Source organism: Sciurus carolinensis, chromosome X, assembly GCF_902686445.1.
Source record: "Sciurus carolinensis chromosome X, mSciCar1.2, whole genome shotgun sequence".
NCBI lineage: Eukaryota > Metazoa > Chordata > Mammalia > Rodentia > Sciuridae > Sciurus > Sciurus carolinensis.
The window spans coordinates 85,029,204-85,047,514 of record NC_062232.1 but is presented as its reverse complement, the minus strand read 5'-3'; positions in this window follow the sequence as shown (position 1 = coordinate 85,047,514).

The following is an 18,311-nucleotide window of genomic DNA, read 5'->3' as shown; positions in this document are numbered from 1 at the left end:
TCACCCTGCACAAAAATCAACTCACAATGGATCAAGGACCTTAAAATCAGATCAGAGACCCTTCATCTTATAGAAGAAAAAGTAGGTCTAAATCTTCAACTTGTTGGCTTAGGATCAGACTTCCTTAACAGGACTCCCATAGCAGAAGAAATAAAAGCAAGAATCAATAACTGGGATAGATTCAAACTAAAAAGCTTTCTCTCAGCAAAGGAAACTATCAGCAATGTGAAGAGAGAGCCTACAGAGTGGGAGAAAATCTTTGCCACTCATACTTCAGATAGAGCACTAAATTCCAGAATATATAAAGAACTCAAAAAACCACACGAAGAACACAAATAACCCAATCAACAAATGGGCTAAGGATATGAACAGACACTTCACAGAAGAAAATCTACAAGCAGTCAACAAACATGAAAAAATGTTCAACATCTTTAGTAATAAGAGAAATGCAAATGAAAACTACCTTAAGATTCCATCTCACCCTAATTGGAATGGCAATTATTAAGAATATAAGCAACAATAGGTATGTGGGGAAAAAGGTACACTCATACATTGCTTGTGGGGTTGCAAATTAGCACAGCTCCTCTGGAAAGTAGTGTGGAGATTCCTTAGAAAACTTGGAATGGAACCACCATTTGACCCAGCTATCCCACTTCTCGGCCTATACCCAAAGGACTTAAAATCAGCATACTACAGAGATACAGCCACAACAATGTTCATAGCTGCTCAATTCACAATAGCCAGATTGTGGAACCATCCTAGATGCCCTTCAATTGATGAATGGATAAAGAAACTGTGATATATATATATATATACACACACCATGTAATATTACTCAGCCATAAAAAATAATAAAATTATGGCATTTGCAGCCAAAGGGATGCAGTTGGAGAATATCATGCTAAGTGAGATAAGTCAATCTCAAAAAAACCAAACGATGAATGATCTCACTGATTAGCGGATGATGATACATAATGGGGGGGTGGGAGGGGGCAAGAATGGAGGAAAGAGGGGCTGTATAGAGTTATAAGAGGGGTGGGAGGGGTGGGGGAGAAAAAATAACAGAATGAATCATAAACTATTACCCTATGTAAATGTATGATTACACAAATGGTATGCCTCTACTTCATGTACAAACAGAGAAACAAGATATACCCCATTTGTTTACAATAAAAATGAATTTAAAAAAAGAAAACAAACCCCAATCAATGATTTTACGTTTATATTGCACTGCCTTTAAATGGAAAATGTAGGGACACGAAAACTTCATGAAATTTGGGAGAGAAAAAGATTGTCAACTTTTTGTGTAGATACTTACCTACATCTAAGGAAGAAGCAAGTGAGGTTATCAACTGCTGTACACTTACATCTGGTATCCAGAAAGTCTAGGGCATGTACTCAAGTATGGTCATGCAGTGTGGCTAAGATTATACAGAACAAAATAAAATCTTCCTATGAGAGAAATCTCAGAAACGATTTATGGGAAAAACAGTTACAAATGGGGAACCTACTCTATGATGTCACTTACATGTTTATAGCTAAATGCATTTTGGTGTAATCTTCTCACAATGATTCTATGGGGGAGCCATCATTACAACCAATTTAAAGATGACAAAATCAAACTCATTGAAGAACAATCAATTCTCCAGAATCATCTAAAAAGAAATGGGATAAAACCTTTCCCTAAGGACACTCAGTAGATTCCCTTATATATCATGGCCATCTAGGACTTAAAAACCTACAGTTTTAGTATTGTGCTCTTGAAGGTATTCATTCAAAAACCACAGTAACTTTGAAGAAGCTGATGGTACAGATGAAATCTCACTGCAGGGGACTATAGGAGGTAATGGGACTAGCACCAGGGTCAAGATCTCATGATGCTTACCTCTCCCCTTTATCTTCACTCTCTTAATTTGTAGATCAGTAGGAAAATGGTTCTCCATTATCAAATTCGAATATCAAAAAGGAGACAGAAAATGAACCAGAACTAAAGAAATTATTTCATGATCTTTTCTCTCCTGAAATCCTTCAGGAAAGTATACTGCAAAAGCCATACACACACACACACACACACACACACACACACACAATGTCCTTAAGGCTTCATTCATGATATAAGTATGAGTATATGCTACTTCTCACTGCCATGTTTCCAGGTGATCTCTGTGGCAGTTATATTGCTGGGTTTAGATAACTGCCATCAGTTTTCTGGGAGCAAAGGGAAAGGTAGGCAGGATGGACATTTCTGTTTATATTTTTAAATATTTTTAGTTGTCAATGGACCTTATTTTATTTATTTATATGTGGTGCTGAGAATAAAATCCAGTGCCTCATACATACTAGGCAAGTGCTCTAACCCTGAGTTACAACCCCAGCCCAGGATAGAAATTTCTTGAAGTCCTACTGTGTGCCATACACACTGTAATGGGACTCTCATTTACCCTTTGCTATAGTTCTGTAAAGAAGGCATCATGAAAATTTTTAGACATGAACAAGGGAAGTAATAAAACCTGAAATTTCACTAAAGGTTTTCCTGTTGTTTCCTGAAGCCACTGGGAATCTGAATGTACAAATCATTCTAAGTGCTCATATACAATGCTGCCCATGGTATTGATTAATTAATTCATATAATGAGACATATTACTTTGAAATTATGATACTGGAAAATTTAAAATATAACAAATACCTTTTCCATTCTGGACTAACTATATTTTCAACCAAACAGATCCCTATCAAGTAGAATTAAACATTTGGATGCTGACAGTTCACATAAAATATTATACTTAGGAATTATATTTTTTAATAATGTCATGTATAGCAGCATCAACAAAATGAAATATTGCCAGGCTTGGTGACAGTGGCCTGTAATCCCAGCTACTTGGCATGAGAATGGCAAGCTCGAGGTCAGCCTCAAAACTTAGCAGGACCTGCTTCAAAGAAAAAATAGATATGGTTGTGACCCAGTGGTACAGTGCTTGTCTGGCATATGTGAGGCACTGGGTTTGAAATAAAAATAAATAAATAAAATAAAGGATGAAAAAGACCTGGAGATATAGTTGAATGGTAGAGTGCTTCTGTATTCAATACCTACTGCTAACAATGTAAAAAATGTTATGAACAATTTGGCCAAAGATGTGCAATGCTGTGCACTGAGCAACACAAGATATTGCTGACAAAATGAAGAAAACCCTAAATCAATGGAGGATAAGCCATATTCATAAGACAGACGTGTCAGTATTATTATGAGATCTATTCTCTCAAAACCAATTTACAGATAAAATGTGATTCCAATAAAAATCCTACCAAAAATGTTAAAGAAAATGGCAAGTTGATTCTAAAATCCAGGTGGAAATACAAAAGATGAGATAATAAGGAAAACTTTTAAAAAGACCAAAATTAAAGAGCAATACATCTGATTTCAAAACTTGTTATGAACTTACAGTAACCAAGACAGCACACAACTGTCATCAAGATAGAGAAACACATCAAAGGAACAGACTGAGGAGTCCAGAAATAAACCCACATCATCATGGACAGCTGATTTTTCACAAATATAGGAAGGCAGTTCAGGAGAAAAGATAGTCTTTTCAACAAATGGTGCAGGGACAAGTGGAGATCCATATGTAGAAATATGAACTATGATCCATATACCATACCATATACAAAAGTCAGCTCAAAATGGGTAATAAATATAAACATAAAACCTAAACCTATAAAATGCCTAGGAGAAAAAGGGAGAAAGTCCATGTGACTCTGGATTAGGTAACAATGTCATACATAAGACACCAAAACCCAATTCGTAATTGAAAAACTCAATACTTTGGAATTCCTCAAAGTTAAAAACTTCATCTCTAGCTGGGTGCAGCGGCACATACCTGTATTCCCAGTGGCTCAAGAAACTGAGGCAGGAGGATCATGATTTCAAAGCCAGTTTCAGCAACAAAATAGGGCTAGGGATGTTGCTCAGTGGTTGAATGCCCCTGAATTCAATCCCTGGTACCTCCAAAAAAAAATTATCTCTCCCAAAGTCACAGTTGAAAAAATGATAAGACAAACACCTGGCTATGATAAAATGTTTGAAAAAGTATATATCTAATAAAGGATTTCTATCCAGAATAGGGAAAATCCTAAAAAGTTAATAAGATGAAAATAAAACACCCCACAAGAGACAAGGGAAAAAGTTTTAAATAGACACACTGCTAAAGAAGATATACAAATGTTAAGTATGCAAAATGCTGCTCAACATCATTAATCATTAGGAAAATGGAAGAGAAAACAACGATGAGATTCTAGTACATTCCATGAGGATGGCCAAAACTGAAAAGACTGAGCATACCAAGCACTGACGGGATTGTAGAGGATGCAACTCTCATACACCACTGGTGGCAATGGAAAAGGGCACAACCACAGCAGACAGTTGGTAGTTTCTAATCATGTTAATCTTATATTTAAGATGTGATCCAGTCATGTACATCTAAATATTGACTCTAGGGGAAAAAGTGCATATTTCCATGAAAAGACTTATGAGGAAATCTGATAGTAGTTTTATTTACAAGAACCCCTATTTGAGAGGGGCATGGGGGCTCATGCCTAAAATCACACCAGCTCAGGAGGTTGAGACAAAAGGATCCCAAGTTCAAGGCCAGTCTCAGCAATTTAGCAAGACCTAAGCAACTTAGTGAGACCTTGTCTCAAAATAAAAAATAAAAAGGGCTAGGGGTAAAGTAGACATGGGTTAAATCCTTAGTACAATAAAAAAAAGTCTCCAAACTGGAAACAACCCAAATATCTAACAACAGGTGAAATTATAAAATACATTGGGGGGGGTGCTGGGGTTGTGGCTCAGTGGTAGAATGCTCACCTAACACATGTGAGGCCTTGGGTTCAATCCTCAGCACCACATAAAAATAAAAAAAGGTATTGTGTCTACCTACAACTAAATACATACACACACACTCACACACACACTGTAGTATAGCTATATCTTGGAATACTATTTGGCAATAACAAAGAATGAAGTAGGTTAGAGGTACAGCTCAGGGGTGGAACCCTTGCCTAACAAGGACAAGGTCCTGAGTTCAGTCCCCAAAACTGCAAAAGCAAAAATCAAAACAAAAAAGAATATATGAAAGAGAATGAAGTATTGATAAATACAATAAAATGGATAAATCAAAAATAATAAAGATGAATAAAATAAGCCAAATTTTACAAGATATAACCACCTTTATGATACCAAATCAATAAATTTTTAGACATGAAATCTAATCTATATCAACAGAAATGCTGTGCTTGCCTGGGGACAAGGCATTAAGTGTGGTATGAAATTTAGGTAATATAGAAGTGAAAATATTATGTCCTAGAAAATAATGAGCATAATATTTAGGTCTACCTGTATTTTTAAGGGCTATAGCTGTGTATTATAATAAGAGTAAATATATGATGTTATTTCTGAAAATACTAAATTCTTACATTTGACATTTTAACCAATAACTGATAACTTTCTAGCTTCTTTATTTTTTGTTTGTTCTTTTTAGATATACATGACAATAGAGTATATTTTGACATATTGTACATTTATATAAAGTATAAGTTATTTTAATTAGGATTCCATTCTTGTGGTTGTACATGATATGGACTTTCACTTTGGTGTATTCATATATAAACATAGGAAAGTTATGTCTGATTCATTCCATTATCTTTCCTAATCCCATCCTCCCTCCCTCCCCTTAATTCTCCTTTGTCTAATCCACTGAAAGTCTATTCTTCCCCTGCTTGTTGTGTGTTAGCATCTGCATATCATAGAGGACGACTGACCTTTTCCTGGGGGGATTGGCTTATTTCACTTAGCATGATAGTCTCCAGATCCAGCCATATAACGGTAAAAGTCATAAACTTATCCTTTATATGGCTGAGTAATATTCCATTGTGTATGTATGCCACATTTTCTTTATCTACTCATCAGTTGAAGGGCACATTGGTTGGTTCCATAAGTTAGCTATTGTGAGTTGAGCATCTATAAACATTGACATGGCTGTGTCACTGTAGTATGTCGGGGTCTTAAGCCCCCTTGCCCTTCTCGACCAGCGACAAGGGAAGGGGACACTCCCCAACAAGGTCAGACCAGAATAGGTAGGGCCGACTGACCGCCCGCTCCCAGCCCCCCGGTGGAGGACAATCAGACGCGTCAGGGAGACCAGTCACAGCAGGAACTCGTTCATTGAGGAAGTCACACAGCTTTTATGTAGGGTGGGGGCTAGGCGGGAACCAATCAGCTTAAAGGTCAGCAAGGCAGGGGGGTTCACGCAGGCGAGAGTCCCATTGGACTATATGGCAAGCACGAGCTGATCACGTTCGCTGAACTGTTGTTAACCAATCCCTGACGGTGGTCCGGTTTATCGTCATTAACTATTGAAACCGCCTTTGAGGCCTTGATCCTGCTCACTCACCAGGAAGTAAGGAGTCAGCCTGAGTTAGTTAGCGTGTCATTAGTCCCAACAGTAGTATGCTGATTTTAACTCCTTTGTATATGTACTGAGTAGTGATATAACTGGGTCAAATGGTGGTTCCATTCCAAGTTTTCTGAGGAATCTCCATACAGTTTTCCACAGTGGCTGCAGCAATTTGCAGTTCTATCAGCAATGTACAAGCATACCCTTTTCCCTACATCCTCGCCAACATTTATTGTTGCTTGTATTCTTGATTGTTGCCATTCTGACTGGAGTTTATGAAATCTCAGTGTAGTTTTAATTTGCATTTCTCTAATTGCTAGTGATGTTGAACATTGCTTCATGTATTTGTGGTCAATTTATATTTCTTCTTCTGTGAAGTGCCTATTGAGTTCCTTTGCCCAATTATTGATTGGGTTATTTGTTGTTTTTGTGTTAAGTTTTTTGAGTTATTTATATGTACTGGAGATTAAAGCTGTATCTGAGGTGCAGGGGGCAATGATTTCCTCTCATTCTGTAGGCTTTCCCTTCATTCTTTTCATTATTTCCTTTGCTGTAAAGAAGCTTTTTTGTTTGATACCATCCCATTTATTGATTTTTGATTTTACTTCTTGTACTTTAAGAGTCTTGTGGGGGAAGTCACTTCCTCAGCCAACATGATGGAGCGCTGGGTCTACATTTTCTTCTGGTAGGCACAGAGATTCTGGTCTAATGCTTAGCTCCTTGATCCACTGTGAGTTGAGTTTTGTGCAGGGTGAGAGACAGGGGTTAAATTTCATTCTGCTACATATGGATTTCCAGTTTTTCCAGCACAACTTGTTGAAGAGGATATCTTTTCTCCAATGTATGTTTATGGCATCCTGGCTTCTTTAAAAAAATCACTATGGAGTATGTTGCTGAGGTACAGGCCTATAATCCCAGTGAATTAGGAGGTTGAGACAGGAGAATTGCAAGTTCAAGGCTGGTATTGACAACTTAGTGAGGCTCCAAGCAACTTAGGGAGACCTTGTGTCAAAAACGAAAAAAAGTTGGGCACTCTGGTACAAGTCTGTAATTCCAGTAGCTTGGGAGGCTGAATCAGGAGGATTGTGAGTTCAAAGTCAGCCTCAACAGCTTAGTGAGACACTAAGCAATGCAGTGAGACCCTGTCTCTAAATAAAATATCAAAAAGGGCTGGGGATGTGACTCAGTGGTTAAGTGACCCTGAGTTTAATCCCCAGTACCAAAAAAATAAAAATAAAAAATTCAAAATCTTAAAAAGTTGGGGATGTGTAAACATCTTACCCCTGTTTTTACAGAGGGGGAAGCTAACTTCTTATTTCCTGGCCCCACCTTTACATGTAAAGTAGGTCCAGGATACCCTGGAGCAGGACATCACACTGTCTGGGGCCAGGAGGGTCCCACACATCTTTGCAATGATCTATCAGAATACAGATTGCTCAAAGTAATATTAGCAATAGTGTATTTGATTATATGTGTAGATGTATGTATGATTATGTATGCTTATGTAAATGTGAAATGAATGATATCAGTGATACTGGGATGTGAGAGAGGAATTGGGATTATTCTATTAATTTAAAGTTAATTTCACTACCTATGATTCAGTATGGAATTATCTGAAAATACACTTGAATTATTTGCAAGTGGATAATATCCCATAGGGTAAACATTAAAAAGTACAACAATAAGCAAAACTGATAAAGTGAGAAAGAATAGAAAGTGTAAGTATATAAAGTACTTAAACCCACAAAAGGTAGTAAAAGAGTGAGAGACAGAAATCTGAACAATGAACAAGGGCAACAAATAGAGAATATGAACAAATAAATTAGGCATTCATCCATCCATATCGATATCACTTTGAATGTCAATGCTCTAAATAAACCAAGTAAAATATTATCAGAAGGGATTCAAAATCCAAACCCCAAGTGTATTCTGTCTATAAGAAACTCACTTAAATATAAAAATGCCTAGTATTAGCATGATATGCCTTTCTCCATCTCTTTACTTTTAACATTAATCAAATGAAAGCTGGAATAGACACATGAATTTCAAACTGGGCTGATGTCAGAACAAGGAAAGTTTACATGAATAAAGATTAGAATTACACAAGAATCAACAACTGGGATAGATTCAAACTAAAAAGCTTTCTCTCAGCAAAGGAAACTATCAGCAATGTGAAGAAAGAGCCTACAGAGTGGGAGAAAATCTTTGCCAATCATACTTCAAATAGAGCACTAATCTCCAGAATCTATAAAGAACTCAAAAAACTCAACACCAAGACTACAAATAACCCAATCGACAAATGGTCTAAGGAAATTATTAGACACTTCACAGAAGACCTACAAGCAATCAACAAACATATGGAAAAATGTTCAACATCTCTAGTAGTAAGAGAAATGCAAATCAAAACCACCCTAAGATTCCATCTCTCCCCAATTAGAATGGCGATTATCAAGAATACAAGCAACAACAGGTGTTGGCGAGGATGTGGGGAAAAAGGTACACTCATACATTGCTGGTGGGGTTGCAAATTAGTGCAGCCACTATGGAAAGCAGTGTGGAGATTTCTTAGAAAACTTGGAATGGAACCACCATTTGATCCAGGTATCCCACTCCTTGGCCTATACCCAAAGGACTTACAATCAGCATACTACAGAGATACAGCCACATCAATGTTCATAGCTGCTCAATTCACCATAGCCAAATTGTGGAACCAACCTAGATGTCCTTCAATTGATGAATGGATAAAGAAACTGTGGCATATATATACAATGGAATATTACTCAGCCATAAAGAATGATAAAATTATGGCATTTGCAGGCAAATGGATGAAATTGGAGAATATCATGCTAAGTGAGATAAGCCAATCTCAAAAAAACCAAAGGAAGAATGATCTCGCTGATAAGTGGATGATGACACATAATGAGGCGTGGGAGGGGTTAGTTTTAGGGTTAGAGTTAGGGTTAGGGAGGGGGGCAAGAATGGGGGAAGGAAGGACTGTATAGAGGGAGAAGAGAGATGGGGGGGTGGGGGAAGGGAAAAATAACAGAATGAATCAACCAACATTACCCTATGTAAATTTATGATTACACAAATGGTATGCCTTTACGCCATGTACAAACAGAGAAACAACATGTATCCCATTTGTTTACAATTTAAAAAAAGATTAGAATTACATAATGATAAAGAGGTCAATCTTTTAAGAAGACATAATTCTCAGTGGTATGTGTCAAAAACATGAGGCTACAACTAAAAGAATTGCAGGAGAAATAGATGAACCCACTGTTGTAATTGGGACTGCAATACCTCTTTAGAAGAAAAGAAAAGTTCTGGAAAGCAGGCAGAAAATCATGATGATGTAGGTGAACAACACTTATGAATATAATTGACAGTCACAGCCTACTTCAGCCTACCCACCATGGGCTGACAGGGTTCAACCAGAATGTGTTTCTTCTTCCTGAGTGTGCTGGTTAGGAGTGTGGTACCAGACACAGGCGAGGGACAAACACTGCTTTTGACAAACTGCATGACTTTGAATATTTTTAGTTCACTTTATAATCACTCTAATGCCTCACCTGCAAAACTGGGATTATTATGCACTACTGACCCTAGAAGAGAAAATGTTTTAAAATAAACATTACTTTCTGTTTTATTTTGACACAGGCAAATGCACATAAATCCCAGTATAAAAAAATCAAATGCAAAGATTTTAGGATATCAGCAATATTGGGTCTATACCTCAGTTTCCTCTTCTGTTAAGTGGGGGAAACATTTTTTATGCTATAGCATTTATTTGCAACATAATTTTTCTGTAGCTTTATAAAGATGATTTTTATTAAACACAGAAGCTAATTAAGAGACAAGTGGGGACTGATGTAGTGGAACATGCGAGAGGCTGAGACAGGAGGATCACGGGTTGGAGGCCAGCCTGTTGCTGAAAGGTTAGTCCTTGTCCCCAGTGCCAATCCAATAATGAGGACATGGTTTTGAGAAAAGGAAAAAGAAGGTTAATTCCTTTGTTAGCAAAGGAGAAACACAGGAGACTCCTGTCCCAAAGGCTGTGATTCTACCAATCAGCAGGAACAGGGGGCTTTTCAAGAGGTGATTCAAAGGCTACATTCCACATGTTCTCCATTTGAAGTTGTAATTCACTTGTTAATTTGGGAGAGCCATTTCTGAGATCTTCTGGTACCATCCCCAAAGTCTGGATTACTTCATTACTAGGGTGGGTATATGCTCAAGGACACATAAATCTGCCTAAAATGACAAAGAAAGGGAATCCTGTTTCAACTGAGGTTAGGAAGGGGTAGAGATTAGAGAATAGCAGGGAGAGAGGAAGAGAAAGAAACATGTCCATTTTAAAAATAAGTTGCAGTGGCAGAGCAGCAAGGGTTATATTCAAAGCATAAAGTGGACTACTTGTTACATTTCCCACGTGGGGGAAACATTTTTCCTTATGATATATTGCTATTTTAATAATTACTTGATACCTGAAAACCTTAGAATAGTGTTAGGTACAAGGTAAATGAACAATATCCTTGCAAGCTGAGATTTTTACAGTTTTGATTGTTTTAGAGTTTGTATCTGTCTTCATTAAATGGCAACAGATTTAGTACTGAATCTTATTCATCAACTGACACATTATATGTAATCACTAAATTGAACTACGACTACTATTGGATAACCAAACTAACTATCCTGAGAATGTCAGGCACTTGGAGCAACTGATCTCAGAAAACAGCACTGCCATGTTTCCATGTGGCCAAACAAGCCCAGGGGTCTTCATTCTGTCCCATCCCCACCCAGGCTCCATGCTCTGCCACTGCAGGTCCCTCCTGCCCTTCCTCTAGACATTCCCTGGTCAAGCATACCCCTCCCTCACACTGCTGCAGCAAAGCTCCCATCTAACCTCACCCCTCCCATGGCCTTGGGCAATATTCTCCTAATGATTGTCACCACAAGCTAGTTGTCCCTTTCCAATGCATTCACAGAGAGGCCAGTGTCACCTGAGTATAAGAACCAGACCATGTCATGCCCATACCCTAACCCTCCACATTCAGAATGAAATCCAAACTCCTTACAAAAACCAAAAACTGTGGCTCCATCTGCCCTCTCCACCCCACTAGTCTGCACAGGATCCAGCCACTGAGCTTTTATTGCTCCTGATTCACTGGTGCCTACACATTGCAGGAACACTGACAGAATGGCCTGTGCATTCCTTGCTTCTTTTTGTCATTCAGGACTTAGTCCAAATGCTGCTTCCTTAGAAAAAAACTTCACTAATAACCCAACCTATCATAATCCTTCTCATTTTCCATTGCTTTTTTTTTTACAACGAATGCACAGGTCCTCATACGAAATCACCCTGCTTATTGATCTGTTTTCTTACTTATTGCCAGTTTTCCAAATTAGAATGACAGCTCCAAGTTGCCTATCTTGTTATCAGTGCTGCTGCCCCAGAGCCTTGAACATAAATCAGTGAATAAATAGTACTTCATTGGATGAACTGCTTGCAACCTGCTTGGTATAACAGAGAAGAAACAGATATTTAGGGTCAACAAGCAGGAGCAACCAACAGTGAAATTATACTTCAAAGGTATCACAATATTACAGGACCTTGTTATAAATTCACAGCACCATTTTTCAAACCTGGATGAGTACCAGAACCAACTGGAAGGTACATACTTTATTAGTATGTACCTCCCAGTCCACTTTCATGGTTTTGGTCCAGCACTTGATGTGGACACGAAAATTCGCTATTATTTATTTATTTATTTTGATTCATTGTAAACAAATGGTGTAAAACTTATTTTTCTGGTTGTACATGAAGTACAGCCATACCATTTGTGTAATCATACATGTACATAAGGTAATGATGTTTGTCTCAATCTGTTATTTATCCATTCTCCCACCCCTCCCACACCTCTTTCTTCTATACTGTTCATCCTTCCTCCATTCTTGCCTCCCTCCCCTGCTACCCATTATGTATCATCATCTACTTATCAGAGAGATCATTCGATCTTTGGTTTTTTGGGATTGGCTTATGTCACTTAGCATGATATTCTCCAAATGCATCCATCTGCCTGCAAATGCCATAATTTTATTATTCTTTATGGCTGAGTAATATTCCATTGTGTATATATATCACAGTTTCTTTATCCATTCATCAGCTGAAGGGCATCCAGGTTGGTTCCACAATCTGGGTATTGTGAATTGAGCAGCTATGAACATTTATGTGGCTGTACCTCTGTAGTATGCTGATTTTAAGTCCTTTGGGTATAGGCCAAGGAGTGGGATAGCTGGGTCAAATGGTGGGTCCATTCCAAGTTTTCTAAGGAATCTCCACACTGCTTTGCAGAGTGGCTGCACTCATTTTATAAAGCAACCCCTGGTGATTTTGATGAAGTGATCCATGGACCACACTTGGAAAAATGCTATCCAAACAGCTCATATTAGTGTACCACTCATTTAATGCAACCCATGCAGATTAATGGGACATCTGGGGTGTCACTGTTAATGTAATTACTCAAAATTGCCCAGGTCTTTCCTTTTACCTGAGGCCACAGGTTACTTTCCCACATGGGATCACACCCAAACTCCACAGCTTTCCTGCTGGTCAGAGGACTGTGAATGGTTAACCTGCTGAATAAACAAATATTGTAAAAGGGAAGTGACTTACCTATAGTGTCCCCATGGTCTGTTCACTCTTGTTCCAGTAGCCTGTCTAGCAGACTCCACACCACACTTGGTTCTTCTCTATGAGCTCCTGATTCTGGCGTTCAGCATCCACACCCTTCTCAGATGTTTAACTACAAGACAGAGGAGAAATATTTGCATATGGAAAAGAGAGGAAAGTAAGAGGATGGGAAAGCACATGAAATGCAGGGGATGGGGTGGCTGTGTTTTGCCTGTCCCACTGTGTTGACTGGAAGCCATGCAATGATTCTTGTCCTCTTCCCAGAGCCATTCCCCAACCCTCCCACACACACCACGGACAATGAAGGACTCTTATAATGGAAATATGGACTCACTCCTCTTTGCTCTGACATTTCCAAGACATCTCTCTGTTGCCATGCTATTATTGGTGTCAGAAGCACTGCACTGACAGTGAAGGAGGCCAAGTTGTAAAGGGAAACTTGTTGAGACCCTACTAGATGTGACAGGCTATGGGTTGATGTTTTTGGACTCTCTTTCCTAATGCTCAAAGTGGTGTTCTCTCGTGGGCTTCATGACACCCTTTCTACAGAGAGGGAGATGATCAGGCTCAGAGAACAAAACACATACTCAAGGAATTCTATGGAGGTGTCAAATGAACAGTAAGGCCAACATAAAGGGCCTTCTCCTGGGCTATTTGGGGACAATTTGGGCATAAAATATACAATGATAATAACAGAGGTAAACTCTTTGAGAAAAAGGAGAATTCCTGAGTAATACTGACATTAATAACACAAGAGTAAGAAGTATGGGGAAGACAGAGCACTGTCATGCAATTAAATGTCAACTTACAGTTCTAGAAGGAATAAAGAATTGCCAAACTTGTCAGCTAGTGTTGTAATAATTGATTATGGTAGGTAACATAAATGGATGCTCATTCTGCACCCGTATCATAATAATCAGAGTCACTACAGTAACCATGCTGGAAGCAAAGATGGGAATAAACAACTAATATCCTGATCTAAGTCCTAAGATATGCCAGAAAACAAAGAGGACTGACGAGACCATAACATCTAACTCCATTAATTGCTCACAATAAATATTCCTGGCAGGGAAATACACAAACATACATACATACACACATATCCACATACACACGTTATTTCCCCTTATCTCACCACCCAAGATACCAAGAATTTAATTAGGTGAATTTTCTGGAATCTAAAGCAGGAAAACCACACATCTCAATAGATTCACTTCTTTTTGGGGGTTGGGGGACACACAGGGGTAAAACTCATGGTCACTCATGACTGAGCCACATCCCCAGCCCTATTTCATATTGTATTTAAAGACAGGGTCTCACAGAGTTGCTTAGTGCCTTGCTTTTACTGAGGCTGGATTTAAACTCGCCATCCTCCTGCCTTGGGCTCCTGAGCCACTAGGATTACAGGCATGGGCCACCACGCCTGGCTGAACCTAATCAATTTCTAAGGTTTGCTTTTTTAAATCATCATCAAAGCCCAAAAGCTTGCTCACAACTGGAAAAAATTCTAACAGGCTTATTATCCCTTGGCTTAGTCAGTTACACCTGCTAAAACAATACTATTCACCATGTGGCTTAAACAAGAAACAGATGCTGCTCAGTTCTATATGCTGTCATATCTAACATCAAGGTGCTAGAAGACATGGTCTGGTGAGGGCTCCCTTCCTGGTTTGTAGACAGGTCCTTTTGGTTGTATTTTTACATGGTGGAGACAGTACAAAAGATATTTCTCTCCCTCATGAGTGTTTTAATAAGTGTACTGATGCCATTAAGGAAATTCTACACTTATGACCTCATCTAAATACCTAATGACCTTCCAAAGGTCCCACTTGAAAAACCATCACATTGGGGACTAGGGCTTCACCACATGAAATTGATAGACACACACATTTAGTCTTGAGCATTCTTATCTGACAGAGTTATATCTCTCCAACTTGTTTTATTCATTGGTTAAATATTTATTAAAATCCTAAAACCGAATATAAATATGTGGGTATTTCTTCTTTGGAGCAGATTAAATGAATATTTTGGTGATCTACAAAATAATTAGACACTCCAAATTTCCCAAACACAAGTTTGTTCATAGCAGATAGTATATAATAAATATTTTAGAGGTTCACAGTTCTAAGGAAATGATGGCATCTGTTGTTTCATATATTCATTTCTAAAAAAGATAACTCAAAAATTAAATTAAAACAATGTGATGAATGAAAAAGCAAGAGCACCTCCTTATCCTTCCCAAGAGACAACCTGTGTGATCCCATATACAGAAAACTACAGGTAATGAAACTGATCTATTGACAGAAGGTCAGTGGTTTGGTGAGGGGAAGGTGGTTGGTGGACACAGAACTGAGAATATGATGTCCTGGGAATATAGTCCTAATAATATTTAAGATTATCTGGTTAATATAAAGTAACTTGTGGAGTATCAGTAAAATAAAACAAACACATTGGTAATATATTTAACATTTTTAAATCTTATAACTGACTTACTGATATAACACATGGATTATATGTGGCTTTTTAAAATATTTCACTCTAGACTGGATAAAACTACTGTAGTTGCAAGGGAAGAATCCATGTCACAATCTCAAATTGCTAAGGAAGACTCTCTAAGCAACTGCAATTTCAATACCCATCTAAGAGATACATGGGAACCATTGCTTACATACTTTATACAGAGAAAATACATAAATATTTACTGAAAGTGCATGAAAAGGTCAGACTTCTTTCTTTAAGGACAAATCATTGCTTTTAGATTAAGATGAGCTTTCTAGATGGGTCTCAAGTGTAGAGCTGATGATGGAAGAAATATTCACTTTCTATTTTTTTTTTTGGGTGCTGGGGATTGAACCCAGGGCCTCGTGCTTACAAGGCAAGCACTCTACCGACTGAGCTATCTCCCCAGCCCCGAAATATTCACTTTCTAAGCAGCTTAAAGGTTGAGATGAAAGTAGTTTCTGTATTTTCTAACCATTTTGTGAACCTCACGTGTACTCTTCCACCATATACTCTTTTTTTTTCCCACCATATACTCTTGTTCAGATCAATGAAGTCACTTGGCCAGACATTTTATCTTATCAGAGTCTCCTGAGCACTGCTGGCCTTTGGATTTGGAGAAGTTTAAGCAGCAGCCATCATGACCCACCTCCTCAGAATCTGTCTTCTCCAGGCATTGATATGAGCTCAGTCACCAGAGGAAGAGCTGTCCAGGGGGAGAAAGAATCCAGAAATTACTATGCTTTATTGGGATAATTACATCCATGGAACCATACTAGGCAATGAAGTGAGCATTCATGATCCCACAATAACCACAGAATAATGGGGTTTACACCTCTGTTATCCCTGAAGATTCCAATAATACTGTGGGTGAGCATTTTTGCCCCTATTCTACAGAGGACAAGCTGAGTTACAAGGGCCATTCCCTGTCTTACCCTCGTGCACCCTGCCTTTACGTGGAAAGTAGGTCCAGGACACCCTGGAGCAGGACATCTGCTGCCTGGGACCTGGATGGTCCCATATCTCTCCTTCTCAAGTCAGTGGGACATCCAGTCCCAGAGCAGGAACAAGGCAAATTGGGTCTGGGGTCCCTTCATCTCCCACACCCCAGGGAGGCTCAGTACCCACTGTGGGGCACTCACACCCTCCACTGAGTCCAAACACCCAGACTAGGGGCCCTGCTCTCCAACCACAGCAAGTCAGTCTCCTTTCGAATGTGATCATAGTCACCATAATGATGTCAGGTTTTTAAGGCAACCGTGATGCACAGGTTGGTCCAGTGCACCAGAAGTGCTCCTGGTTAGGCCTCCTCTCTGTCCCCTAATCTTTCTTTGCAATTAAAACACCTTCACTCTTAAAGTCATCATCTTGGGAAGTGTATTCATTAAAGGAACTAGGCCCAGACTCAGGCAATGGGGAGAACTTTGCCCACACCATGAGGTAAGTCCAAACACCTGAAGTAGATCCAGGACACCCTGGTCCAGGATATCATACTCACTGGTCCCACATCTCTCTCCCTTACCTAACTGTAAAGAACAGTCCTAGAGCCCAAATGACACACTGGCCTAGTTACCAATGGCACTGGTACAACTGGTAGTGATCATAACAAGTGGAGGATACAATGGGCTTCTCACCAGGAACTTTCCTTCTCTTTCACTCATCTGTCATTGTCTAACAACAAATCTGGAAAGGAATACGAAGTGGCCTAAATTCATACAGGCATTTATGATCCCACAGTTACCACATAGGACATCATGCCAGGGGCAAGGAGAGTCACACATCCCTCTCCTTCTCCAGTCAGCAGGGCACCATGTCCCAGAGTGGGAATGAGGCAACTTGGGTCTGGTGTATCTACATATCCCCACACCCCAGGGAGGCTCTGGCCCCACCTTCTGCTGAGTCCAAACATCTGGAGGTAGGGCTCTGCTCTCGAACCAGAGCAAGTAAGTCTCCTCTAGAATGTCATCAAGGTCAAAAAGTTTGCCATAATGATGTCAGGTTTCTATGGAAACAGTGGTGGACAGGCTGTTCCTGTACTATGAAAATGCTTGCACTGTCTCCTCTTCTGTCCCTTTGTTTCTCCCTTAAAGCAAAATGTCTTCATCATTCAGGGAACCTGAGACGGCATACTAATCATAGAAAGAACATGGAGATGGAGGCAATTGGGAGCACTCTGGCCAGGTTGTTGGAACAAAACATGCGTCTGTTACCAACATCTCAGCAACTAGGGAGGCAGAGGGAGGAGGATCCCCAATTCAAAGGCACCCTCAACACCTTAGTGAGACGTGATATTGGAATGGAAAATAGTGGTACTATTATTGTGTGCAAGTGGGAACTCATTCAACAACCCCTCTTGAAGTTTCTGGTGCAGATGAAATCCAAGGGTACAGTCCTGTGGGTGGTAATGGGACTAGTATGAATGTCAAGGGTTTATGATTCCTGCCTCCCCTTATCTGCACTCTCTGTTCCTTTGGGAATCAATGGAAATTTTCCCAACATCAAACTAGAATATCAAATAAGGGAACAGAAAATGGTGTGGAATTTTTGAAATGAAAAGGTTTAATCCTCTTCCTCTCTCAAGAAGGACCTCCTGCAACACTGAGATGGCCCCAAAGCTTGATTCATAGGGTAAATGTGAGGATGTGCTGTGTTATGGTTTTGATGTGAGG